Source organism: Pinus tabuliformis, chromosome 1_2 (genome assembly GCF_031772625.1).
Source record: "Pinus tabuliformis cultivar Carrire ecotype Pingquan chromosome 1_2, CPIR1, whole genome shotgun sequence".
Taxonomy (NCBI): Eukaryota; Viridiplantae; Streptophyta; class Pinopsida; order Pinales; family Pinaceae; genus Pinus; species Pinus tabuliformis.
The window spans coordinates 761,985,513-762,011,121 of NC_142298.1; the positions used below are offsets into that span (position 1 = coordinate 761,985,513).

At 36.6% G+C, this 25,609-nt stretch overlaps 3 long non-coding RNA genes across 3 annotated transcripts in view; all 3 read left to right on the forward strand.

The window, feature by feature from the left end:
* Nucleotides 1-6,222, forward strand: part of LOC149208044 (uncharacterized) — a 30,980-nt gene extending 24,758 nt beyond the window's left edge. The window contains exons 4-6 of the long non-coding RNA XR_016252063.1: nt 5,783-5,859; nt 5,963-6,015; nt 6,159-6,222. This is a non-coding gene — a long non-coding RNA (uncharacterized LOC149208044). The remainder of the gene's footprint in view (nt 1-5,782; nt 5,860-5,962; nt 6,016-6,158) is intronic.
* Nucleotides 6,223-15,266: 9,044 nt separating this feature from the next.
* Nucleotides 15,267-19,439, forward strand: LOC149208045 (uncharacterized). The gene is made up of 3 exons (XR_016252064.1): nt 15,267-15,354; nt 19,013-19,089; nt 19,193-19,439. It is a non-coding gene; the product is annotated as an uncharacterized LOC149208045 (long non-coding RNA).
* A 611-nt stretch (nt 19,440-20,050) lies between these two features.
* LOC149208046 (uncharacterized) lies at nt 20,051-25,331 on the forward strand. The gene is made up of 5 exons (XR_016252065.1): nt 20,051-20,228; nt 20,616-20,682; nt 20,788-21,124; nt 21,263-21,344; nt 25,252-25,331. It is a non-coding gene; the product is annotated as an uncharacterized LOC149208046 (long non-coding RNA).
* The last annotated feature ends 278 nt before the right edge of the window (nt 25,332-25,609 follow it).

Genomic DNA, 25,609 nt, shown 5'->3' on the forward strand with positions numbered 1-25,609 from the left:
ACAGTTAACTTTGGTATGTTATATAGCTTTTTTTTTTGCATAGAGACCATGAATTGCTGACAACTTGCTCGTATCAATTTCTCAGTATATATATATTTTTTGACACTTCAGAAAATATATATTTTTTTTGCATACAAATATTCTCCAAGTTTGTTTTGGTTCTGTCAGATTTTATCCGGATTAGCCGGCATCTGCATTGAAATCCGTGTCGGATTCCTTTGGTGTTTTTTGTGTCTTGGAAAACGTGCAGATGGGTTCGGTAACCAATCTGATGTTGGAAGGCAGTTAGCGCTTTAATGGCACCAACTATAACATCTGGAAACAGAGAATGTTGACCATTTTTGAATATAGGCGTCTTGACCAGCTCGTTTTGGGCAAAGAACTCCGTCCTGGTACACCTGGTATAGATCAAGATAAGTTTGATGATCGAAATCGAGAGGCTGTTATGCTTCTCAAACTTTCTGTGACTGATGATCAGTTACCACAGATTCCTTCCGGCAAGACAGCTGCCGAAATCTGGCAACATTTGAAGGAATTGCATGAAACATCCGACAAGAGCAGAGCTTTCTTTCTAAAGAATCAGTTGTTCTCCATCATGATGGACGAACATATGTCTTTACAGGAACATCTTAACAAGATTAAAGACATTCGCGATGAGCTCAAAGCCATTGGTCGGATCACGGAGGAAGAAGATATGGTAGTCATTACTCTGAAAAGTCTACCGAAAACTTATGAACACTTCATAGAAACAATCAACATTACCACCACTAATGTTGATCTGAAATTTCCGGAGTTATGCACCAAACTCCTGCAGCAGGATCGTTGGAAACAACAGTTTGGTAGTGGTGCTTCATCAGCCTCCTCAGAAAATGCTTTTGCTGCCAAAGATCAGTCCTCTCAGTCCTTTCAGCAGAAAGGTTCTTCTCAACCTTCTGACCCTGCTAGGAAGAAAAATGTGCAGTGTAATTACTGTCACAAGTTTGGCCACATGAAGAAGGATTGCCGACAGAGGATCGCTTCTGAACAGAAGAAACAGGGAGGGTCTCATCAGACAACGAATGTTGCAGAACATTTTGAGCAGACAAAATCTGCTTTTTACGCCTTTATGGCTAAGAGGTCCTCAGATTATGCCCTGTCTTCTGCCTGATACATTGACTCTGGCACATCACGTCCTTTCTCTCACAGGCGTGACTGGTTTATTGACTTCTCATCATTCAGTGATTCCATGGTATTCGATGGAGGTGAGGAGTACACAGTGGTTGGTAGAGGTACAGATCAGATCCAGTTTGGTGGGCATACACTCATCTTCCTGGTATGGAAATTAATCTGCTGTCTGTTAGCCAGATTATGAGGAGCTCTCCTCAGCTCGATGTGGTGTTCAGTGCACATAAGTGCTCCATTATTGACAGGGAAACTCGTCTTACGGTTGCTGTTGGCCTAGAAGATCATGGCCTATACAGGCTTCTTGACACTGGTGATTCTCCAGAAGTGGCTCTAACGGCTTGTGTTTATCCCATCAACACTCTGTGGCATCAGAGATATGGGCATCTAAACATTCAGTATCTCTCTCAGGTATCTCGTGAAGGACTTGTGTCAGGGTTAAACTTAGCAATTGGGAGTGTGTGGTGCTTGTCAAGCTGGCAAGCAACTTCGGTCTTCATTCAAGGATGGAGAATCTTGGCGCGCATCTAAGGTACTCCAGTTAATTCATGCTGATATTTGTGGTCCTATGAATACATCTTCTATTACTGGTTGCAAATATTTGTTGCTTATTGTAGATGATTTCAGTAGAAAGATTTGGGTGTACTTTCTAAAACATAAATCTGATGTATTTAGTATCTTTTAGAAGTTTAAGTCCTTAGTTGAAAAAGAGTCTGGCTGTAATATCATAACTTCTTAGGATAGATAACGGGGTGAATTTGTTCTTTTGCTTTTCTGCAACTTCTGTGATACCCATGGCATCAAATCCCAGTTAACTACACCCTACACTCCTCAGCAGAACAGTGTTGTCGAACGTCGCAACCATACGGTTGTTGAAATGGCTTATTCCATGTTACAACAGAGGAGTGTTCTGAACAAATTCTGGGCTGACGCAGTGCTTACTGCTATCTATCTTCTTAACTGATCATCTACTTAGGCTGTTAAGGGGAAGACTCCAAAGAGGTTTGGTCTGGCCGTAAGCCTAAGATCAGTCACCTCAAAGTATTTGGCTCGGTTGCAAATGTTTGGATTCCAGCTGCTAAGCGCTCTAAGTTGGATTCCAAAAGCCAGAAACTCATGATGACAGGGTACAATGATCACCACAAGGCCTATAGGTTGATAGATATAGCCACTGGTCGTCTTAGCTTCAGTTGGGACGTAGTATTTGATGAAGACAGAGGATTTTTTCAGTCTACTCCTTCTTAGCAATGTTCTGAGGATCAACCTCACAGTGTTCTTCTTCCGTTAGGTCCACCTGATGGGAGGGATGATGCAGCATCAGTATTTGATGATGCACTACCTGAGCTTCCTCCAGAAAATAACCCTCCTCTTACTGCTCCTATTGTTCCTGAGCCTCCTCCACCTCCTCCTGATATTGGTTCCTCTACTCTCCGACCTAAATGGTGGGCTAAAACTATTGGTGATCTCCAGGATAATGAGCTCCTTGAAGGTAGAACTTCCAGAAATAAGAGCAAACAACAGTCTACAATAAATTTTGCTCTTATGGCTAACCTACACAGTGTTTTTGAGCCTCAAACCTATTCAGAGGCTAAGGGTACACCTGAGTGGGAACAGGCTATGGAAGCTGAATTCCAGAGTCTTCAGAAGAATCACACTTGGACCCTTTCTGATCTTCCTGCAGGGAAAAAGCCCATTAGCTGCAAATGGGTGTATAAAGTGAAATACAAAGCTGACGGAACCCTAGACAAGTATAAGGCTCGCCTTGTTGCTCAAGGGTTCTCACAGAAGGAAGGCATAGACTATGAGGAGACCTTTGCTCCTACAGCCAAGATGAGTACCATACGGCTTGTCCTTGCCTTAGCAGCTCAGTTCAATTGGAAAGTCCATCAGATGGATGTAAAGAGTGCTTTTTTGAATGGTGACTTATAGGAAGAAGTCTACATGACGCAGCCTCCAGGATTCAAGGTTGTCGGTCAAGAACAGAAAGTCTGTAGATTAGTCAAAGCACTCTATGGTTTGAAACAAGCCCCTCGGGCTTGGTACATGAAAATTGACAAGTACCTAACAGATCATTGCTTTTAGCGGAGTCCATCTGATGCAAACCTGTATATCAAACATACTGGTGATGATATCCTGTTTGTGGTTGTCTATGTGGATGATCTTATCATTACTTGTAGTTTAGCACATTTGATCCATGGGATCAAACAGGATTTGTGCAACACTTTTGATATGACAGATTTGGGACTTCTTCATTACTATTTAGGGGTGGAAGTTTGGCACACTGAGAACAACATCTTTCTCTCTCAGTCCAAATATGCCAGAAATCTTGTGGACAGGTTCAGAATGCAGGATTGCAAACCTGCCACGACTCCTATGGAACCAGGGCTCAAACTTTCAGCTCAATCATCCTCACCACTTGTGGATGAAACTTTATTCAAGCAGTTAGTGGGTAGCCTCATCTACCTTACTGCCACTCGACCTGATATCAGTTTTGCAGTAAGCTACATTTCACGCTTCATGTCAGCTCCTAAGGCTGATCATTGGATAGCAGCAAAGCGTGTGTTGCGTTATGTAAGAGGCACTCCTGATTATGGACTTCTGTACACTCGGAGTTCAGATCCTACACTCAGTGGTTACATAAATTCAGACTCGGCTAGTTCGGTTGATGACCGTAAATCTACAGCTGGGTATGTGTTTAGTTTGGGATCCGGCGTTGTCACATGGACTAGTAAGAAGCAGCAGGCAGTGGCTCTCTCCTCGACAGAAGCAGAGTATCGAGGAGCAGTTAAGGCATCTTGTGAGGCAGTTTGGCTTCGACGTATGCTTGCGGATATGCATGTTTCCCAGGCAAGTCCTACTCCCTTGTTCTGTGATAATCAGGGAGTGCTCAAACTCGCCAAGAATCTAGTCTTCCATGAACGAACAAAGCATGTGGAAACCCATTGTCACTACATTCAACAACTTGTTGAAGACAGATCCATTCAGTTGCTGTATGTTCCCACAATGGAGCAACCAACAGACATCTTCACCAAGCCTCTTGCTCCTGAAAAGTTTGTAAAATTCAGAGGGTCTATAGGTGTTGTAAATAGATTGAGCATTAAGGGAGGGTATTAGAATAATGCTATTTTAGTGTTTAATGCTCATCTATGATTGTAATTAGCAGTTTCTTGTTAGAAACTTGCTGTTTCTATATTCTTAGTAGAAACTTGCTGTTTCTACTTTCTTAGTAGAAACTTGTTGTTTCTGTAAATACAGTGGTATTATTTATTGAGCTTCACTGCTCATTGTAAATCAATTCAATTCATTCATTGATTACGAAAATTGCGAAGATTAATAGCTTTCATACCCAACGGAATTTCTTTCTTATCAGATAATTTCCCTCTGCTCATATTAAATATAAAGTTAAATATATGCCCATCTAACCCACATAGGATCATCACCAATGGGATTTATATCAAACTCAATGACCAAATGTTTCTACAATTTCCATATAGACAATATTACCCCTTCTGTGACCAAAAGAACCTGAAGAACATTGTGACTACAATTATAGAAAATTCAGTGAGTATTATAAAATATGACCAAATCTCCTTTTTTCCTAGTAGCTTTGTTGATGCGTGCTCATGACTGTGGATTGTAAGAGAACCCTCTTTAAATGCTGCGAAATAGGGAACAACTTGACCTTATGCTTGACTTTCATCTAAACTACAAATTTTCGTTATAAGATTGATATTTTCATATCTTTCCAAAACTTCTATATGTGAGCTTGAAACGACTAGCTATTGATGCAATTTAATAAGTTATAAAGTTCCATAGTATTGAATCAACAAATGTTTTTCCTAGAAGTTCTAGCTAAAAACTAGTAACCCTTTCCTCTTGACATATGACAAGCAATTGAAAATCCCTGAGATCACCTAGAAGCATCGAGCAATTGAGGAAGACCTGAAATCACCTAAAAGTATCGAGTAATTGAGGAAGCTCTGAAATCACCTACAAGGTATCAAAAACAATCTGCAAACCATAAGCATTAGCGATAGTCATAGAATTGGGTTTGGCATGCTCTGCAATAACAAATCGTCTCCTCACTATGAATCTCTAAAACAAACAGCCAAAATGTTGGCTTTCACACGACTACGCAGAAGATTATTCATTCAAATTACTATGACATGACTGTATTGAATTAGTCTAAACAATTTGATATGTAGATAGCTAGAATATCTGAGCTAACCCTTGTCACAAGTTCTTAGAGTAAGTCTGCTTGATTTTCTATTTCAAAAGCTCTGTCTTGAGAAAGGGCTCCCACCATGGCAATTCAATGTGTTATGGTCTAAATTCTTACTAAAATAATTAAATGCATTTGTTGAATTCAGTGTGTTCTAGTGTAAATATTGACTGAAACAATTAAAGCACATTTGTTAGTGTGTAGTAAGTTATATTTAGTTCAATCCATCAAAATTATGGATACATGAAATACAAAATGGATTGTCCCCCTTTATATAACAAAACTCAAAGACAAGTATGTTTCATATTTTGATTAATTATTGTATTCAGTTCTCCAGTTTAAATTGTACATTGATTTTAAGAATAATAAGATATTAATCTTATTATGTATTTGTTGTAGATGCCTTGTTGTGTTGAGCATGAGTAAGTGGAATACAAAATGGAGTGTTTATCGTTATATAGCAAACTCCAGAGGAGGTGCGTTTGCTATTATGAATAATTATTGGTTTTGAATTAGGCTTACCATTACTATCTATGTTTGGATTTGAATGTTATTCACCCCACTTTTTTTTCATTTCAGCTGAGGAGAGTACACTGCAGTAGAGATAATGTGCAAAGGGGAAGTTTGCAATTGTTAGTTTAATATTGGCTACATGTTTTGTTTTTGTTGAGTTTTAGCATGGTCATGCTTTTTGTTGTACTCGTTTAGCTTTGTTTTACATTTTTCTCTCATTTCTTGTGGTTGGTCGTGGTTTTGTTTATTGGATGTCCAATAGGAAAAGAAGGCAGCAAGGAGAGAAAGTCAAAGATATAAGATGGAGGTTATCATTCATAAATGAAGGTGAATCACCTTAACTATATGCAATGCATTTTACTCACAATTATCTTTCGCTCATCTGTGAATGCATTCGTTTGCTTTTCAATTTATTATATGTTTTATATGTGGTCTCACAGTCAAATATATCGATCTCGCTTTGTGTAATGAGCAACCACAATTTTATAGTCTATGAATGTCAAGGTGAAGATACCCTAGACATTATACTAACTTAAATTGGACGATTGGTGAACCATATTTTTTTCCTACATAAGAATATTGTCCTTTAATCGACTGAAATATTTGTTTTTTTGCGAATCGATTTATCCTTTTGTCATGGATTCAGGGTAGTATGATCTTGTTAATGAGTGTGTGGTTGGAGATTTTCCAATAACTTTGATGCAGAATAAAGGGAAATGTTATATTGAGGTTCACAATTTCAGGGCTTATTGCTCATGGTTGTTGCTGCTATAACATTAGCTAAGGGTGAACAGGTATGTGTATGATTAATTTATCGCTTTGTATATTTGTTATCCATTTTCTCTCGTCTTTTGTTTGTGATCTCATATATTATATTAGTTTGTGTAGTGAGTGACTATAGTTGCAGTGTCTAAGATGGTGCAGAGTATGTTTTCTTGCTCCACATCACATGCACACCCCCACAGAACGTGCCTTGTAGAGGAGGTGGGTAAGGTCGACCAGACAAGCATACTGACACTTTAACCATTCAAACATCGTGCTAACATGCAACACTGATGTCTTGTGGACCCTGGGATTTTGGGTGTTCAATATGTTTAGGTATGCTTAGATTCCTTTTCCGAAAAATTTACATCTTATGAAAACATTGTTTTCATTACTAGTAGCAGAAGTACATCTAGTTTATAGAATTTATGTTTTTTTGAGATATAACACAGAATATAACTGTAATCGAACTAAGTTGCATGACATGTTCATACCTTCAAACTCTCTAGTTTAAATTCTATTAGAAATCTAATATTTTATTGTATATCTAGTGCAAATGGCTTGTTCCACTGAACATGAATACATGAAATACAAAATGGACTCTCCCCTTTTATATAACAATCTTAAAGAAAGGTGTGTTTCTTATTATGATTAATTATTGCGTTCGACTCTTTAGTTCAAATTATATAACGATTCTAATATCTTCTTTTTTATCTGTTGTAGATGGCTTGTTTTGATGAGCAGGAACAAGTGGAATACAAAAGAGAGTGCCCAATAAACTCTATGGGAGGTGTGTTTTCTATTATGAATAATTATTGGTTTTGAAATATGCTTACCTTTACTAATTGTGTGTATATTTTAACTTTGTTTAACCCACTTTTTTTCCTTTGAGCAGAGGAGAGCACATTGTAGGAGAGATGATGTGCAAAGGGGATATTTGCAATTTTTCTTTGTTCTTGTCTTAATGTTTTGTTTTCGAAGTTTGAGCATGGCCATGCTTTGAGTTGTACTTATTTTCCTTTGTTTTTTTTTTTGCAAACTTTTTGTAGTTTGGTCTTGGTTTCATTTGTTGGGTGTGTTGTACTCGTTTTCCTTTGTTTTTTTTCCACATTTTCTGTAGTTTGGTCTTGGTTTCGTTTGTTGGGTGTGGAAAAGGAAATGAAGGAAGGAGACAGAGAAAATGGAGGTTATTATTCATAAATGAAGGTGAGTTAACATACCTATATGCAGTGCATTTCACTTAAATGTATCTTTTGCTAATTTGTGGCTCCACTTGTTTGTTATTCAATTTATTATGTTTTATCTATGCTCTTATAATCAGCTATAATGATCTGTTTTATGTAGTGAACGACTAACATTGTATAATCTACAAAGGTCAAGTGGTGAAGATACAATAGAAATTCTTCAAACATGCCACAAAGATTGGGTGAGCCATACTTTTATCCTACAAAATATTGTTGTCCTATAATACACTGAAATATTTGATTTTTGCACAATGATTTCTCCTTTTGTAATGGTTTCAAGTGTGTGAGATTCAAGAGTTTTTCCTAAAACTTTGATATGTAATAGAAAATTTACACTTAGTTTCACATCTTTAGTGCTTATTTTTCATGATTGTTGCTTTTATAATATTAGCCAATGGATGGCAGGTTTGCATGCACTTAATTCAAGCTTAAGCTTGTTGATTTTTCCACAAAACTCAAGAATCTGGTTTGAGTCTAAAATCGCGAACACAAACACACTCAAATGCGACAACATTTCTACTTTTCACAATGAAATAACATACGTCAGTGAATCAACTAGTGCACATGACAATTTTTAACTTTTAAAACCCTCTACTTGCTATGTTACAAATTGTAATACAACAATCTTAGGGCTCCCTACTAAGGATCATGGCCCTTACATACAACCTTGATATAAGGGCACACCTAGGGCTTGGTGGCAACTGTTATGACCACCAATCTACCCTAAACAAATTACACTTGACCTACTTGTTGACAACACGCACTATAGCCCTTTCAGTCCACGTACCTTGAACAGATATGGCGGGTCCCGTTGCCTCCCAATCTACTGATCACTGAACTTGCATCTTAAGCTGCCACTATCAATGATCACAATTGCTTTTGTGTAACTGAACTTTGGCTCACGGATTTGCCCACTAGCAGCTTTCTAGCGCCATTAAGAAGTCTACTCCTTGGGTCTTTTGGATATGCCCTCTTGTCAAACATATGGCTCCTTTCATAAACTAAGCTAGGGCTCCATTACTCTGCCTCGTAACAACCCATTGATTCCTTTAATGAACATTGTACTTGAGGTCTTCTAGACTACCCACTTGTCAACCTCCTAGATGCTCCAGTTGCCCTTTCATCCTTCAAAGCTCAACCCTCAGTGCTTCCAAAATTACGCATACACAATGAACACCACGACTAATCTGTGGCTTCCGAGACTGAAGTTTCTTTTGCAATTTTTGTACCTAAATTGTCCAGATCTAGTGCTATTGCAAACAAGCCACCAACAATGATAAGATGCATTCTAAAGAGATTCCAAAATTAGCCATACACAGTCAACTCCATGACTAATCTAGGGCTTCCAAGCCTGCCCTTTCTTTTGCAATTTGTCTCCTTAAATTGTCCAAATCTGGGGCTACTCTAAACAACCCACCAATAGTGATAAGATGCATTCTATATCCCTGATCTTAGGTCTAATTACAATTGTTGTTCAGACCATAGAACAAGCCTTAACTTTTCCTTTACTACATCACCCTTCTCGTTCTCCTTTTGTCTTAAACTTCTACATAGAACAAAGAGTCATCAACCTCCCTTTCTAGGGTCTCAACTCTCTTCATTCATCAAAGATCTAGGCTATTCTTTCACTGAGATTTGGACAGACCATAGGATGGCTCTCTGCATAAGATGAAGCCCTAACTAATGCATATCAAAATTGTTGTCCAAAACCTCATGGACAACCGTCCAACCTTAGCAATCTATCTCCTTGAGGACGCTACCACCTAGCCTCCAAGCAACCACAATTATGGTCATTTTCTTGATTGATATCCTAGGCCTTGCTACATATCTCTGTGGCGCCAAATCTAGCATTACCTCAGACCTGCATTACCCCTCTTCCAGCGTTGTACTTGTTTGATTGGTCCTTTAAGGCATGCAGTGTTACTCCAGCTTTCCTCCAATCATCACGGCATACCAAAACAACCTTATTTTAGGTGCTTTGACCCTTTAATAAGGTACCAGAGTTTGCAGCTAGATCACAGAAGTACCAATGCGATTAGCGTAGAACTTTCGTCCCTTTTCCACAAGTCTCTTCCACTACTTGGATGCACATAGTTGCCCATTGAAACCCTCACCAAACTCAACCAACATCCTCCTTGAACATGAACCAAAGCATGAGACAAAAGGACAAACATGAAACACTTCTTCTTGCTCTTTATGTAGCTCAATTTCTTGAGTTATGTGGCCTCCTTGGATACGTCCTCACTTGAGAACAATTCCACTTGTTGGATAATAAAATGAGTTTCAAAACTTCCCTCCTTATATTTTTCTCATGAGGGTAGACTTTGCCCTCAAAGGGTGTCTTTCCAAGCCTAGGCTGACTTGAAGTTTCTAGACAAACCCCAACTAACTTAAGAAAAATTAATGTCTTCATTTGATTAGGACCCTTCATCGTAGCCTTAGGTCATGCTTGCTCCTCTATGGGTTTTCCACTTGCAACAATGAATAAATAATAATTCATTTTCTTGATTTCACATCCACACCTTGGGTACAAGATCCTAAGACAAACCCCAACTAACCTAACGAAAATTAATTTCTTCATTTGATGAAGACCCTTCATCGTAGCTTTAGGTCACCCTTGCTCCTCTAAGGCATCTCTACTTGCAAAAATGAATAAACAATAATTCCTTTTCTTGATTTAACACCCACACCTTGGGTGCAAAATCCCAATGGTTGGGTTCTTTGTCCATAGAAGGGAAAAACCCTTTTGTGGTGCAAACTCACACAAACCCAAGCATAGGTGGTCTGATAGTGATGATTCCTTCATCAATAGAGACATTTGTGGGTAAAACCTATTGTGACACAAACTCACACAAACCCAAACACAAGCGGTCTCAGAGTGATTACTCCGTGATCAGTAGAGACCCTGTCTTGTAGAAGCACATTTCACTTAACTTTGCGACTTTATACATTGTTGGTTGTTTCAATCGCTTATGCCTGCTAGCAGAATGGAAGAGATTGGATGTCAATGTCTGCATACAAATATAAAACGGAATGATTTTGACAGTCGTGGAACGAACAAAGAAAGAAGTCATGATAGGTATGAGAAGACCACCTTTGTATCAGAGTTCTTTAAGCTAAAAACAATTTCCAACAAAAAGTAGTCACCAACCCAAAGTTTGTATAAGCGACATTAGCGTCGGGAAAAGCATGTGAAGAAGATAACAGTTTTCTTGCATCGAAACTCATTGACCAAAACTATGCGCCAAAGTCCTATTTTATGAGATTAATTTTGTTTGATTTGGTAATTCAATCGCTTATGCCTACTAGGAGAATGGAAGAGATTGGAGATCAATGTCTGCATACAAATATAAAAAGGAAGGATTTTTATAGTTGTGGAATGAACAGAGAAAGAAGTCACTATAGGTATGAGAAGGCCACCTTTGTATTGGAGTTATTTAAGCTAAACACAATTTCCAACGAAAAATAATCACCAACCCATAGTTTGTGTAAGTGACATTAGTGTCCGGAAAAACTTGTGAAGAAGATAACAATTTTCTTGAATGGCAACTCGTTGACCAAAACTATGTCCCAAAGTCCTATTTTGTGAGATTCATTTTGTCTGATTTGGTATCTAGCAAGGCTAGCCAGGTGTAGGAGAGCTATATTGCCCACAAACATAAGGAGACCAATGTTTTCTACAATGATTCTCCTCACATGAATGGGTGGACTAATCCTTTTGTAGGCTCCAAATATCGTTTAAATCACCACCGAACTTGCGCATTGCTCCATGGACCCTTTGTTTTTATCAAACGCAACAAATCGTAAGCTACCATGATTGGCAAAGCTATTGTATATAGTTGTCAGCCTGTCACTCCTATGTGGCACTACAAAAATATGCGTTGAATTCCTAGACCGAAAATTGCGAAGATTGATAGCTTTCATACCCAACGAAATTTCTTTGTTATCAGATAATTTCCCTCTGGTCATATTAAATATAAAGTTAAATATATGCCCATCTAATCCACATAGGATCATCACTGATGGGATTTATATCAAATTCAATGACCAAATGTTTCTCCAATTTACATATAGACAATATTACCCCTTCTGTGAACAAAAGAACCTGAAAAACATTGTGACTACAATCCTGTTGGTACTATAAAATATGACCAAATCTCCTTTTTTCCTAGTAGCTTTGTTGATGCGTGCTCATGATTGTGGACTGTAAGAGACAACCCTTGTTAAATGCTTCAAAATAGGGAACAACTTGACCTTATAACATCGATATTTACATATCTTTCTAGAACTTATGTATGTGAGCTTGAAACGACAAGCTAGTGATGCAATTGAATAAGTTATAAAGCTCCATAGCTCGACCTTATGTACACAAATCCACTATCTAAATAAGAAGTTGTTGAAACAATAGATGTTTTTCCTAGAAGTTCTAGCTCGAAACTAGTAACCCTTTCCTCTTGACATATGACAGGGAATTGAAAATCCTTGATATCACCTAGAAGTATCGAGCAAGTGAGGAAGCCTTGAAATCATCTAGAAGTATCGAGTAATTGAGGAAGCTCTGAAATCACCTAGAAGATATCAAAAACCATCTCCAAACCATAAGCATTAGCAATAGTCATAGAATTGGGTTTGGTATGCTCTGCAATAACAAATCGTCTCCTCACTATGAATCTCTAAAACAAACAGCGAAAATGTTGGCTTTCACGTGACTATGCAGAAGATTATTCATTCAAATTACTATGACATGACTGTATTGAATTATAGTAAGTTTGTTCGATTTTCTATTTCAAAAGCTCTCTCTTGAGAAAGGGGGCTCCCACCATGGCAATTCAATGCATTATGGTCTAAATTCTTACTAAAATAATTAAATGTATTTGTTGAATTCACTGTGTTCTAGTGTAAATACTGATTGAAACAATTAAAGCGCATTTGTTAGTGTGTGGTAACTTATATTTAGTTCAATCCATCAAAATTATGGATACATGAAATACAAAATGGATTGTGCCCCTTTATATAACAAAACTCAAAGACAAGTATGTTTTATATTTTGATTAATTATTGTATTCAGTTCTCTAGTTTAAATTGTATATTGATTTTAATATCTTATTATGTATTAGCTGTAGATGCCTTGTTTTGTTGAGCACGAATAAGTGGAATACAAAATGGAGTGTTTTGCGTTATATAGCAAATTCTAGAGGAGGTGCGTTTACTATTATGAATAATTATTGGTTTTGAATTATGATTACCATTACTATCTATGTTTGGATTTGAATGTTATTCACCCCACTTATTTTTCCTTTCAGCTGAGGAAAGGACATTGCAGTAGAGATAATGTGCACAGGGGAAGTTTGCAATTTTTAGTTTGTTATTGGCTACATGTTTTGTTTTTGTTAATTTTTAGCATGGTCATGCTTTTTGTTGTACTCGTTTAGCTTTGTTTTACATTTTTCTCTCATTTCTTGTAGTTGGTCGTGGTTCTGTTTATTGGATGTGTAATAGGAAACGAAGGCAGCAAGGAGAGAAAGTCAAAGATATAAGATGGAGGTTATCATATATAAATGAAGGTGAATCACCTTAACGATATGCAATGCAATGCATTTTACTAACAATTACTTTTGCTCATCTGTGAATGCATTTGTTTGCTTTTCAATTTATAATATGTTTTATATGTGGTCTCACACTCAAATATAGCGATCTCGCTTTGTGTAGTGAGCAACCACAATTTTATAGTCTATGAAGGTCAAGGTGAAGATACCCTAGACATTATAATAACTTAAATTGGACGATTGGTGAGCCATTTTTTTTTCCTACATAAGAATATTGTCCTTTAATCAACTGAAATATTTGTTTTTTTGCGAATCGATTTACCCTTTTGTCATGGATTCAAGGTAGTATGATCTTGTTAATGAGTGCGTGGTTTGAAATTTTCCAATAGCTTTGCAGAATAAAGGGAAATGTTATATTGAGGTTCACAATTTCAGGGCTTATTGCTCATGGTTGTTGCTGCTATAACATTAGCCCAGGGCGAACATGTATGTGTATGATTAATTTATCGCTTTGTATATTTGTTATTCGTTTTCTCTCGTGGTTTATTTGTGATATCATATATTATATTAGTTTGTGCAGTGAGTGACTATAGTTGCAGTGTATAGGATGGTGCAATGTATGTTTTCTTGCTCCACATCACATGCACACCCCCACACAATGTGCCTTGTAGAGGAGGTGGGTAAGGTCGAGCAGACAAGCATACTGACCCTTCAACCATTCAAACATCGTGCTAACATACAACACTGCTGTCCTGTGGACCCTGGGATATTGGGCGTTCAATATGTTTAGGTATGCTTAGATTCCTTTTCTGAAAAATTTACATCTTATGAAAACATTGTTTGCGTTACTCGTAGCAGAAGTACATCTAGTTTATAGAATTTATATTTTTTTGAGATATAACACAGCATATAACTGGAATCGAACTAAGTTGCATGACATGTTCATGCCTTCAAACTTTCTAGTTTAAATTCTATTAGAAATCTAATATTTTATTGTATATCCAGTGCAAATGACTTGTCCCATTGAACATGAATACATGGAATACAAAATGGACTCTCCCCTTTATATAACAGTCTTAAAGAAAGGTGTGTTTCTTATTATGATTAATTATTGCGTTCGACTCTTTAGTTTAAATTATATAACAACTCTAATATCTTCTTTTTTATATGTTGTAGATGGCTTGTTTTGATGAGCAGGAACAAGTGGAATACAAAAGGGAGTGCCCAACAAACTCTATCGGAGGTGCATTTTCTATTATGAATAATTATTGGTTTTGAAATATGCTTACCATTACTAATTGTGTGTATATTTTAACCTTGTTCAACCCACTTTTTTGCCTTTGAGCAGAGGAGAGCACATTGTAGGAGAGATGATGTGCAAAGGGGATATTTTCAATTTTTCTTTGTTCTTGTCTTAATGTTTTGTTTTCGGAGTTTGAGCATGGCCATGCTTTGAGTTGTACTTATTTTCCTTTGTTTTTTTTTGCTCATTTTTTGTAGTTTGGTCTTGGTTTCATTTGATGGGTGTGTTGTACTCGTTTTCCTTTGTTTTTTTTTTTTTTTTCACATTTTTTGTACTTTGGTCTTGGTTTCATTTGGGTTTGGAAAAGGAAATGAAGGAAGGAGACAAAGAAAGAAACGAAGCAAGCAAATAGAGAAAATGGAGGTTATTATTCATTAATGAAGGTGAGTTAACAAACCTATATGTAGTGCATTTCGCTTAAATGTATCATTTGCTAATTTGTGGCTCCACTTGTTTGTTATTCAATTTATTATGTTTTATCTATGCTCTCATAATCAGCTATAATGATATGTTTTATGTAGTGAACGGCTAGAATTGTATAATCTACAAAGGACAAGTGGTGAAGATACAATAGAAATTCTTCAAACATGCCACAAAGAATGGGTGAGCCATAATTTTATCCTACAAAATATTGTTGTCCTATAATACACTTCAATATTTGATTTTTGCACAATGATTTCTCCTTTTGTAATCGTTTCAAGATAGTATGATCTTACTCAAGTGTGTGAGATTCAAGAGTTTTTCCTAAAACTTTGATATGTAATAGAAAATTTATACTTAGGTTCACATCTTTAGTGCTTATTTTTCATGATTGTTGCTTTTATAATATTAGCCAATGGAGGGCAGGTTTGTGTGCGCTTAATTCAAGCGTAAGCTTGTTGATTTTTCCATGACACTCAAGAATTTGGTTTAAGTCTAAAATCGTGAACACAAACACACTCAAATGCGACAACATTTCTACTTTTCACAACGAAATAACATACGTCAGTGAATCAACTAGTGCACATGACAATTTTTAACTTTTAAAACCCTCTACTTGCTATGTTACAAACTGTAATACAACAATCTTAGGGCTCTCGTACTAGGGCTCATGGCCCTTACTACCACCTTGATATAAGGACACAACTAGGGCTTGGTGGCAATTGCTATGACCACCAATCTACCCTAAACAAATTACACTTGACCTACTTGTTGACAACACGCACTATAGCCCTTTCAGTCGACGTACCTTGAACACATATGGCGAGTCCCCTTGCCTCCAAATCTACTGATCACTAAACTTGCATCTTGGACTGCCACTGTCAATGATCACAACTGCTTTTGTGTAACTGAACTTTGGCTCACGTATTTGCCCACTAGCAGCCTTCTAGCGCCATTAAGAAGTCTACTACTTGGGTCTTTTGGATATGCCCTCTTGTCAACCATATGGCTCCTTTCATAAGCTAAGCTAGGGCTCCATTACTCTGCCTCGTAACAACCCATTGATTCTCTTAATGAACATTGTACTTGAGGTCTTCTAGACTACCCACTTGTCAACTTCCTGGATGCTCCAATTGCCCTTTCATCCTTCAAAGCTCAACCCTTAGGGCTTCCAAAATTATGCATAGACAGTCAACACCGTGACTAATCTGGGGCTTCCGAGGCTGAACTTTCTTGTGCAATTTGTGTACTTAAATTGTCCAGATCTAGGGTTATTGCAAACAAGCCACCAACAATGATAAGATGCATTCTAAAGGGATTCCAAAATTAACCATACACAGTCAACACCATCTAAGAAGCACATTTCACCTAACTTTGCACTTCCATAGCTGGAATCGATCTTGAGATATGCTGAGAAGCTTCAATGATAATTTTCTTCCAAAAAACTCTTTGAGATCGTGTTTGATGTAAATCCAAAACATTTTTCTATATCATCGCAACCCCTTTAATTTTGTGTTGTGTAGACGTAAACATGATGTTGTAGGCAAACAACTGTGCGACTTTATACATTGTTGGGTGTTTCAATCGCTTATGCCTGCTAGCAGAATCGAAGAGATTGGATGTCAATGTTTGCATACAAATATAAAACGGAATGATTTTTATAGTCGTGGAACGAACAGAGAAAGAAGTCATGATAGGTATGAGAAGACCACCTTTGTATTAGAGTTCTTTAAGCTAAAAACAATTTCCAACAAAAAGTAGTCACCAACCAGAGTTTGTATACGCGACATTAGCATTGGGAAAAGCATGTGAAGAAGATAACAGTTTTCTTCCATGGAAACTCATTGACCAAAACTATGCGCCAAAGTCCTATTTTATGAGATTCATTTTGTTTGATTTGGTAATTCAATCACTTATGGCTACTAGCAGAATGGAAGAGATTGGAGATCGATGTCTTCATACAAATATAGAAAGGAAGGATTTTTATAGTCGTGGAACGAACAGAGAAAGAAGTCACGATAAGTATGAGAAGGCCACCTTTGTATTGGAGTTCATTAAGCTAAAAACAATTTCCAACGAAAAATAATCACCAACCCATAGTTTGTATAAGTGACATTAGCGTCCGGAAAAACTTGTGAAGAAGATAACAGTTTTCTTGTATGGCAACTCGTTGACCAAACGCCAAAGTCCTATTTTATGAGATTCATTTTTTCTGATTTGGTAACTAGCAAGGCTAGCAAGGTGTAGGAAAGCTATATTGCCCACAAACATAAGGAGACCAATGTTTTCTACAATGATTCTCCTCACATGCATGGGTGGCCTAATCCTTTTGTAGGCTCCAAATATCGTTTAGGTCACCACCGAACCTGCGCATTGCTCCATGGCCCTTTTTTTATTATCAAACACAACAAACGGTAAGCTACCATGGTTGGCAAAGCTATTGTATATAGTTGTCAGCCTGTCACTCCGATGTGGCACTACAAAAATATGCATTGATTCATAGACCGAAAATTGCGAAGATTGATAGCTTTCATACCCAACGAAATTTCTTTGTTATCAGATAATTTCCCTCTGCTCATATTAAATATAAAGTTAAATATATGCCCATCTAACCCACATAGGATCATCACTGATGGGATTTATATTAAACTCAATGACCAAATGTATCTGCAATTTACATATAGACAATATTACCCCTTCTGTGACAAAAAGAACCTGAAAACATTGTGACTACAATTATAGAAAATCTTGTGGGTACTATAAAATATGAGCAAATCTCCTTTTTTCCTACTAGCTTTGTTGATGCGTGCTCATGACTATGGACTGTAAGAGAAAACCCTCTTTAAATGCTTCGAAATAGGGAACAACTTGACCTTATGCTTGACTTTCATCCAAAATACAAAAGTTCGTTATAAGATCGATATTTACATATCTTTCCAAAACTTATATATGTGAGCTTGAAACGACTAGCTATTGATGCAATTGAATAAGTTATAAAGCTCCATAGCTCGACCTTATGTACAAAAATCCGCTATATAAATAAGAAGTTGTTGAAACAATAGATGTTTTTCCTAGAAGTTCTAGCTCGAAACTAGTATCCCTTTCCTGTTAACATATGACAGGCAATTGAAAATCCCTGAGATCATCTAGAAGTATCGAGCAATTGAGGATGCCTTGAAATCACCTAGAGGTATCAAGCAATTGAGGAAGCCTTGAAATCACCTAGAATGCATCAAAAACCATCTCCAAAACATAAGCATTAGAGATAGTAATAGAATTGTGTTTGGCATGCTTTGCAGTAACAAATCGTCTCCTCATTATGAATCTCTAAAACAAACAGCCAAAATGTTGGCTTTCACACGAGTATGCAGAAGATTATTCATTCAAATTACTATGACATGATTGTATTGAATTACTCTAAACAATTTGATATGTAGATAGCTTCAAGGCTATCTTAGCTAACCCTTGTCACAAGTTCTTAGAATAAGTTTGCTCGATTTTCTATTTCAAAAGCTGTCTCTTGAGAAAGGGCTCCCACCATGGCAATTCAATGCGTTATGGTCTAAATTCTTACTAAAATAATTAAATGCATTTGTTGAATTTGATGTGTTCTTATGTAAATTTTGACTGAAACAATTAAAGTGCATTTGTTAGTGTGTAGTAAGCTATATTTAGCTCAATGCATCAAAATTATGGATACATGAAATACAAAATGGATTGCCCCGCTTTATATAACAAAACTCAAAGACAAGTATGTTTCATATTTTGATTAATTATTGTATTCAGTTCTCAAGTTTAAATTGTATATTGATTTTAATATCTTATTATGTATTTGTTGTAGATGCGTTGTTTGGTTGAGCACAAATAAGTGGAATACAAAATGGAGTGTTTATCGTTATATAGCAAACTCCAGAGGAGGTGCGTTTGCTATTATGAATAATTATTGGTTTTGAATTATGCTTACCATTACTATCTATGTTTGGGTTTGAATGTTATTCACCCCACTTTTTTTCCCTTTCAGTTGAGGAGAGGACACTGCAGTAGAGATAATGTGCAAAGGGGAAGTTTGCAATTTTTAGTTTGTTATTGGCTACATGTCTTGTTTTTGTTGAGTTTTAGCATGGTCATGCTTTTTGTTGTACTCGTTTAGCTTTGTTTTACATTTTTCTCTCATTTCTTGTAGTTGCTCGTGGTTTTGTTTATTGGATGTGCAATAGGAAAGGAAGGCAGCAAGGAGAGAAAGCAAAAGATATAAGATGGAGGTTATCATTTATAAATGAAGGTGAATCACCTTAACTATATGCAATGCAATGCATTTTACTCACAATTATCTTTCGCTCATCTGTGAATGCATTTGTTTGATTTTCAATTTATTATATGTTTTATATGTGTTCTCACACTCTAATATATCGATCTCGCTTTGTGTGGTGAGCAACCACAATTTTATAGTCTATGAAGGTCAAGGTGAAGATACCCTAGACATTATACTAACTTAAATTGGACGATTGGTGAGCCATATTTTTTTCCTACAGAAGAATATTGTCCTTTAATCCATTGAAATATTTGTTTTTTTGCGAACTGATTTATCGTTTTGTCATGGATTCAGGGTAGTATGATCTTGTTAATGAGTGTGTGGTTTGAAATTTTCCGATAACTTTGATGCAGAATAAAGGGAAATGTTATATTGAGGTTCACAATTCAAGGCTTATTGCTCATGGTTGTTGCTGCTATAACATTAGCCAAGGGAGAACATGTATGTGTATGATTAATTTATCGCTTTCTATATTTGTTATTCATTTTCTCTCATGGTTTATTTGCGATCTCATATATTATATTAGTTTGTGCAGTGAGTGACTAGAGTTGTATTGTCTAGGATGGTGCAATGTATGTTTTCTTGCTCCACATCACATGGACACCCCCACACAACGTACCTTGTAGAGGAGGTGGGTAAGGTCGAGCAAACAAGCATATCGACCCTTCAACCATTCAAACATTGTGCTAACATACAACACTGATGTCCTGTGGACCCTGGGATTTTGGGTGTTCAATATGTTTAGGTATGGTTAGATTCCTTTTCCAAAAAATTTACATCTTATGAAAACATTGTTTGCGTTACTCGTAGCAGAGGTACATCTAGTTTATAGAATTTATATTTTTTTGAGATATAACACAGAATATAACTGGAATCAAACCACGTTGCGTGACATGTTCATACCTTCAAACTCTCTAGTTTAAATTCTATTAGAAATCTAATATTTTACTGTATATCTAGTGCAAATGGCTTGTTCCATTGAACATGAATACATGAAATACAAAATGGGCTCTCCCCTTTTATATAACAATCTTAAGGAAAGGTGTGTTTCTTATTATGATTAATTATTGCGTTCGACTCTTTAGTTTAAATTATATAACAATTCTAATATCTTCTTTTTTATCTGTTGTAGATGGCTTGTTTTGATGAGCACGAACAAGTGGAATACAAAAGAGAGTGCCCAACAAACTCTATTTGAGGTGTGTTTTTTATTATGAATAATTATTGGTTTTGAAATATGCTTACCATTACTAATTGTGTGTATCTTTTAACCTTATTCAACCCACTTTTTTTCCTTTTTGCAGAGGAGAGCACATTGTAGGAGAGATGATGTGCAAAGGGGATATTTGCAATTTTTCTTTGTTCTTGTCTTAATGTTTTGCTTTCGGAGTTTGAGCATGGCCATGCTTTGAGTTGTACTTATTTTCCTTTGTTTTTTTTGCTCATTTTTTGTAGTTTGGTCTTGGTCTCATTTGTTGGGTGTGTTGTACTCATTTTCCTTTGTTTTCTTTTTTTGCACATTTTTTGTACTTTGGTCTTGGTGTCGTTTGTTGGGTGTGGAAAAGGAAATGAAGGAAGGAGACAAAGGAAGAAATAAAGGAAGTAGATAGAGAAAATGGAGGTTATTATTCATAAATGAAGGTGAGTTAACATACCTATATGCAATGCATTTTACTTAAATGTATATTTTGTTAATTTGTTGCTCCACTTGTTTGTTATTCAATTTATTATGTTTTATCTATGCTCTCATAATCAGCTATAATGATCTGTTTTATGTAGTGAACGATTACAATTGTATAATCTACAAAGGTGAAGTGGTGAAGATACAATAGAAATTCTTCAAACATGCCACAAAGAATGGGTGAGCCATAATTTTATCCTACAAAATATTGTTGTCCTATAATACACTTAAATATTTGATTTTTGCACAATGATTTCTCCTTTTGTAATCGTTCCAAGATAGTATGATCTTACTCAAGTATGTGAGATTCAAGAGTTTTTCGTAAAACTTTGATATGTGATAGAAAATTTATACTTAGGTTCACATCTTTATTGCTTATTTTTCATGATTTTTGCTTTTATAATATTAGCCAATGGAGGGCAGGTTTTTTGTGCGCTTAATTCAAGCGTAAGCTTGTTGATTTTTCCACGACACTCAAGAATCTGGTTTGAGTCTAAAATCGTGAAGACAAACACACTCAAATGTGACAACACTTTACTTTTCACAACGAAATAACATACGTTGGTCAATCAACTAGTGCACATGACAATTTTTAACTTTTAAAACCCTATACTTGCTATGTTACAAATTGTAATACAACAATCTTAGGGCTCTTGTACTAGGGCTCATGGCCCTTACATACAACCTTCATATAAGGACACAACTAAGGCTTGGTGGCTATTGCTATGACCACCAATCTACCCTGAACAAATTTCACTTGACCTACTTGTTGACAACACGCACTATAGTTCTTTCAATCCACGTACCTTAAACACATATGGCTGGTCCTTGTTTCTCGCAATCTACTTATCACTGAACTTGCATCTTGGATTGCCACTATCAATGATCACAACTGCTTTTGTGTAACTGAACTATGGCTCACGGATTTGCCCACTAGCAGACTTCTAGTGCCATTAAGAAGTCTACTACTTGGGTCTTTTGGATATGCCCTCTTGTCAACCATTTGGGTCCTTTCATAAGCTGAGCTAGGGCTCCATTACTCTGCCTCGTAACAACCCATTGATTGCTTTAATGAACATTGTACTTGAGGTCTTCTAGACTACCCACTTGTCAACCTCCTGGATGCTCCAGTTGTCCTTTCATCCTTCAAAGCTCAACCCTCAGAGCTTCCAAAATTACGCATACAGAGCCAGCACCATGACAAATCTGGGGTTTCCGAGACTGAACTTTCTTCTGCAATTTGTGGACATAAATTGTCCAGATCTAGGGTTATTGCAAACAAGCCACCAATAATGATAAGATGCATTCTAAAGGGGTTCCAAAATTAGCGATACACAGTCAACACCATGACTAATATAGGGATTCCAAGCCTGCCCTTTCTCTTGTTATTTGTCTCCTTAAATTGTCCAAATCTGGGGTTACTCCAAACAACCCACCAATAGTGATAAGATGCATTCTTTATCCCTGTTCCTAGGTCTAATTACAATTGTTGTTCAAACCTTAGAACAAGCCTTAACTTTTCCTTTACTACATCACGCTTCTCGTTCTCCTTTTGTCTCAAACTTCTACCCAGAGAAAAGAGTCATCAACCTCCCTTTCTAGGGTCTCAACTCTTTTCATTCATCAAAGATCTGGGCTATTTTTTCACTGATATTTGGACAGACCATAGAATGGCTCTTTGCATAAGATGAAGCCCTAACTAGTGCATATCAAAATTGCTGTCCAAAACCTCATGGACAACCCTCCAACCTTCGCAATCTATCTCCTTGAGGACGCTACTACTTGCAACAATGAATAAACATTAATTCCTTTTCTTGATTTCACACCCACACCTTGGGTGCAAAATCCCAATGCTTGGCTTCTTTTTCCATAGAATGGCAAAACCCTTTCGTGGTGCAAACTCACACAAACCCAAGCATAGTTGGTCTGATAGTGATGATTCCTTCATCAATAGAGACTTTTGTGGGTAAAACCTATTGTGAAGAAAACTCACAGAAACCCAAGCAGATGTGGTCTGAGAGTGATTACTCCTTCATCAGTAGAGATCCAGTCCTGTAGAAGCACATTTCACTTAACTTTGCACTTCCATTGCTGGGATCGATCTTGAGATATGCTGAGAATTTACAATGATAATTTTCTTCCAAAAAACTCTTTGAGATCGTGTTTGATGTAAATCCAACACGATCAATGTCTACATACAAATATAACAAGGCACAATTTTTATAGTCATGGAACGAACAGAGAAAGAAGTTGCGATAGGTATGAGAAGGCCACCTTTGTATTGGAGTCCATTAAGCTAAAAACAATTTCCAACAAAAAAATAATCACCAATCCATAGTTTGTATAAGCGACATTAGCGTCCGGAAAAACTTGTGAAGAAGATAACAGTGCTCTTGTATGGCAACTTGTTGACCAAAACTATGCGCCAAGGTCCTATTTTATGAGATTCATTTTGTTTGATTTGGTAAGTAGCAAGCCTAGCAAGGTGTAGGAGAGCTATATTGCCCACAAACATAAGGAGACCAGTATTTTCTACAATGATTCTCCTCACATGCATGGGTGGCCTAATCCTTTTGTAGGCTCCAAATATCGTTTAAATCACCACCGAACCTGCGCATTGCTCCATGGCCCTTTTGTTTTTGTCGAATGCAACAAACCATAAGCTACCATGATTGGCAAAGCTATTGTATGTAGCTTTCAGCTTGTCACTCCTATGTGGCACTACAAAAATATGCATTGAATTCCTAGACCGAAAATTGCGAAGATTGATAGCCTTCATACCTAGCGAAATTTCTTTGTTATCAGATAATTTCCCTTTGCTCATGTTAAATATAAAGTTAAATATATGCCCATCTAAGCCACATAGGATCATCACCGATGGGATTTATATCAAACTCAATGACCAAATGTTTCTGCAATTTACATATAGACAATATTACCCCTTTTGTGACCAAAAGAACCTGAAAAACATTGTGACTACAATTATAGAAAATCCTATGGTTACTATAAAATATGATCAAATCTCCTTTATTCCTAGTAGCTTTGTTGATGCGTGCTCATGACTATGGACTGTAAGAGAAAACCCTCTTTAAATGCTTCGCAATAGGGAACAACTTGACCTTATGCTTGACTTTCATTGAAAATACAAAAGTTCGTTATAAGATCGATATTTACATATCTTTCCAAAACTTATATTTGTGAGCTTCAAACGACTAGCGACTGATGCAATTGAATAAGTTATAAAGTTCCATAGCTCGACCTTATGTGCACAAATCCGCTATCTAAATAAGAAGTTGCTGAAACAATAGATGTTTTTCCTAGAAGTTCTAGCTCGAAACTAGTAACCCTTTCCTCTTGACATATGACAGGGAATTGAAAATCCTTGAGATCACGAAGAAGTATCGAGCAATTGAGGAAGCCTTGAAATCACCTAGAAGTGTCGAGCAATTGAGGAAGCCCTGAAATCACCTAGAAGGCATCAAAAACCATCTCCAAACCACAAGCATTAGCGATAGTCATAGAATTGTGTTTGGCATTCTCTGCGATAACAGATCGTCTCCTCACTGTGAATCTCTGAAACAAACAACCAAAATGTTGGCATTCACACGAGTGTGCAGAAGATTATTCATTCAAATTACTATGACATGACTGTATTGAATTACTCTAAACAATTTGATATGTAGATAGCTTCAAGGCTATCTTAGCTAACCCTTGTCACAAGTTCTTAGAGTAAGTTTGCTCGATTTTCTATTTTAAAAGCCCTCTCTTGAGAAAGGGCTCCCACCATGGCTATTCAATGCGTTATGGTCTAAATTCTTACTAAAATAATTAAATGCATTTGTTGAATTTGATGTGTTCTAGTGTAAATTTTGACTGAAGCAATTAAAGCGCATTTGTTAGTGTGTAGTAAGTTATATTTAGTTCAATCCATCAAAATTATGCATACATGAAATACAAAATGGATTGCCCCCCTTTGTATAACAAAACTCAAACGCAAGTATGTTTCATATTTTGATTAATTATTGTATTCAGTTCTCCAGTTTAAATTGTATATTGATTCTAATATCTTATTATGTATTTGTTGTAGATGCCTTGTTTGGTTGAGCACGAATAAGTGGAATACAAAATGGAGTGTTTATCGTTATATAGAAAACTCCAGAGGAGGTGCGTTTGCTATTATGAATAACTATTGGTTTTGAATTATGCTTACCATTACTATCTATGTTTGGATTTGAATGTTATTCACCCCACTTTTTTCCCCTTCAGCAGAGGAGAGGACACTGTAGTAGAGATAATGTGCAAAGGGAAAGTTTGCAATTTTTAGTTTGTTATTGGCTACATGTTTTGTTTTTATTGATTTTTAGCATGGTCATGCTTTTTGTTGTATTCGTTTAGCTTTCATTTACATTTTTCTCTCATTTATTGTAGTTGGTCGTGGTTTTGTT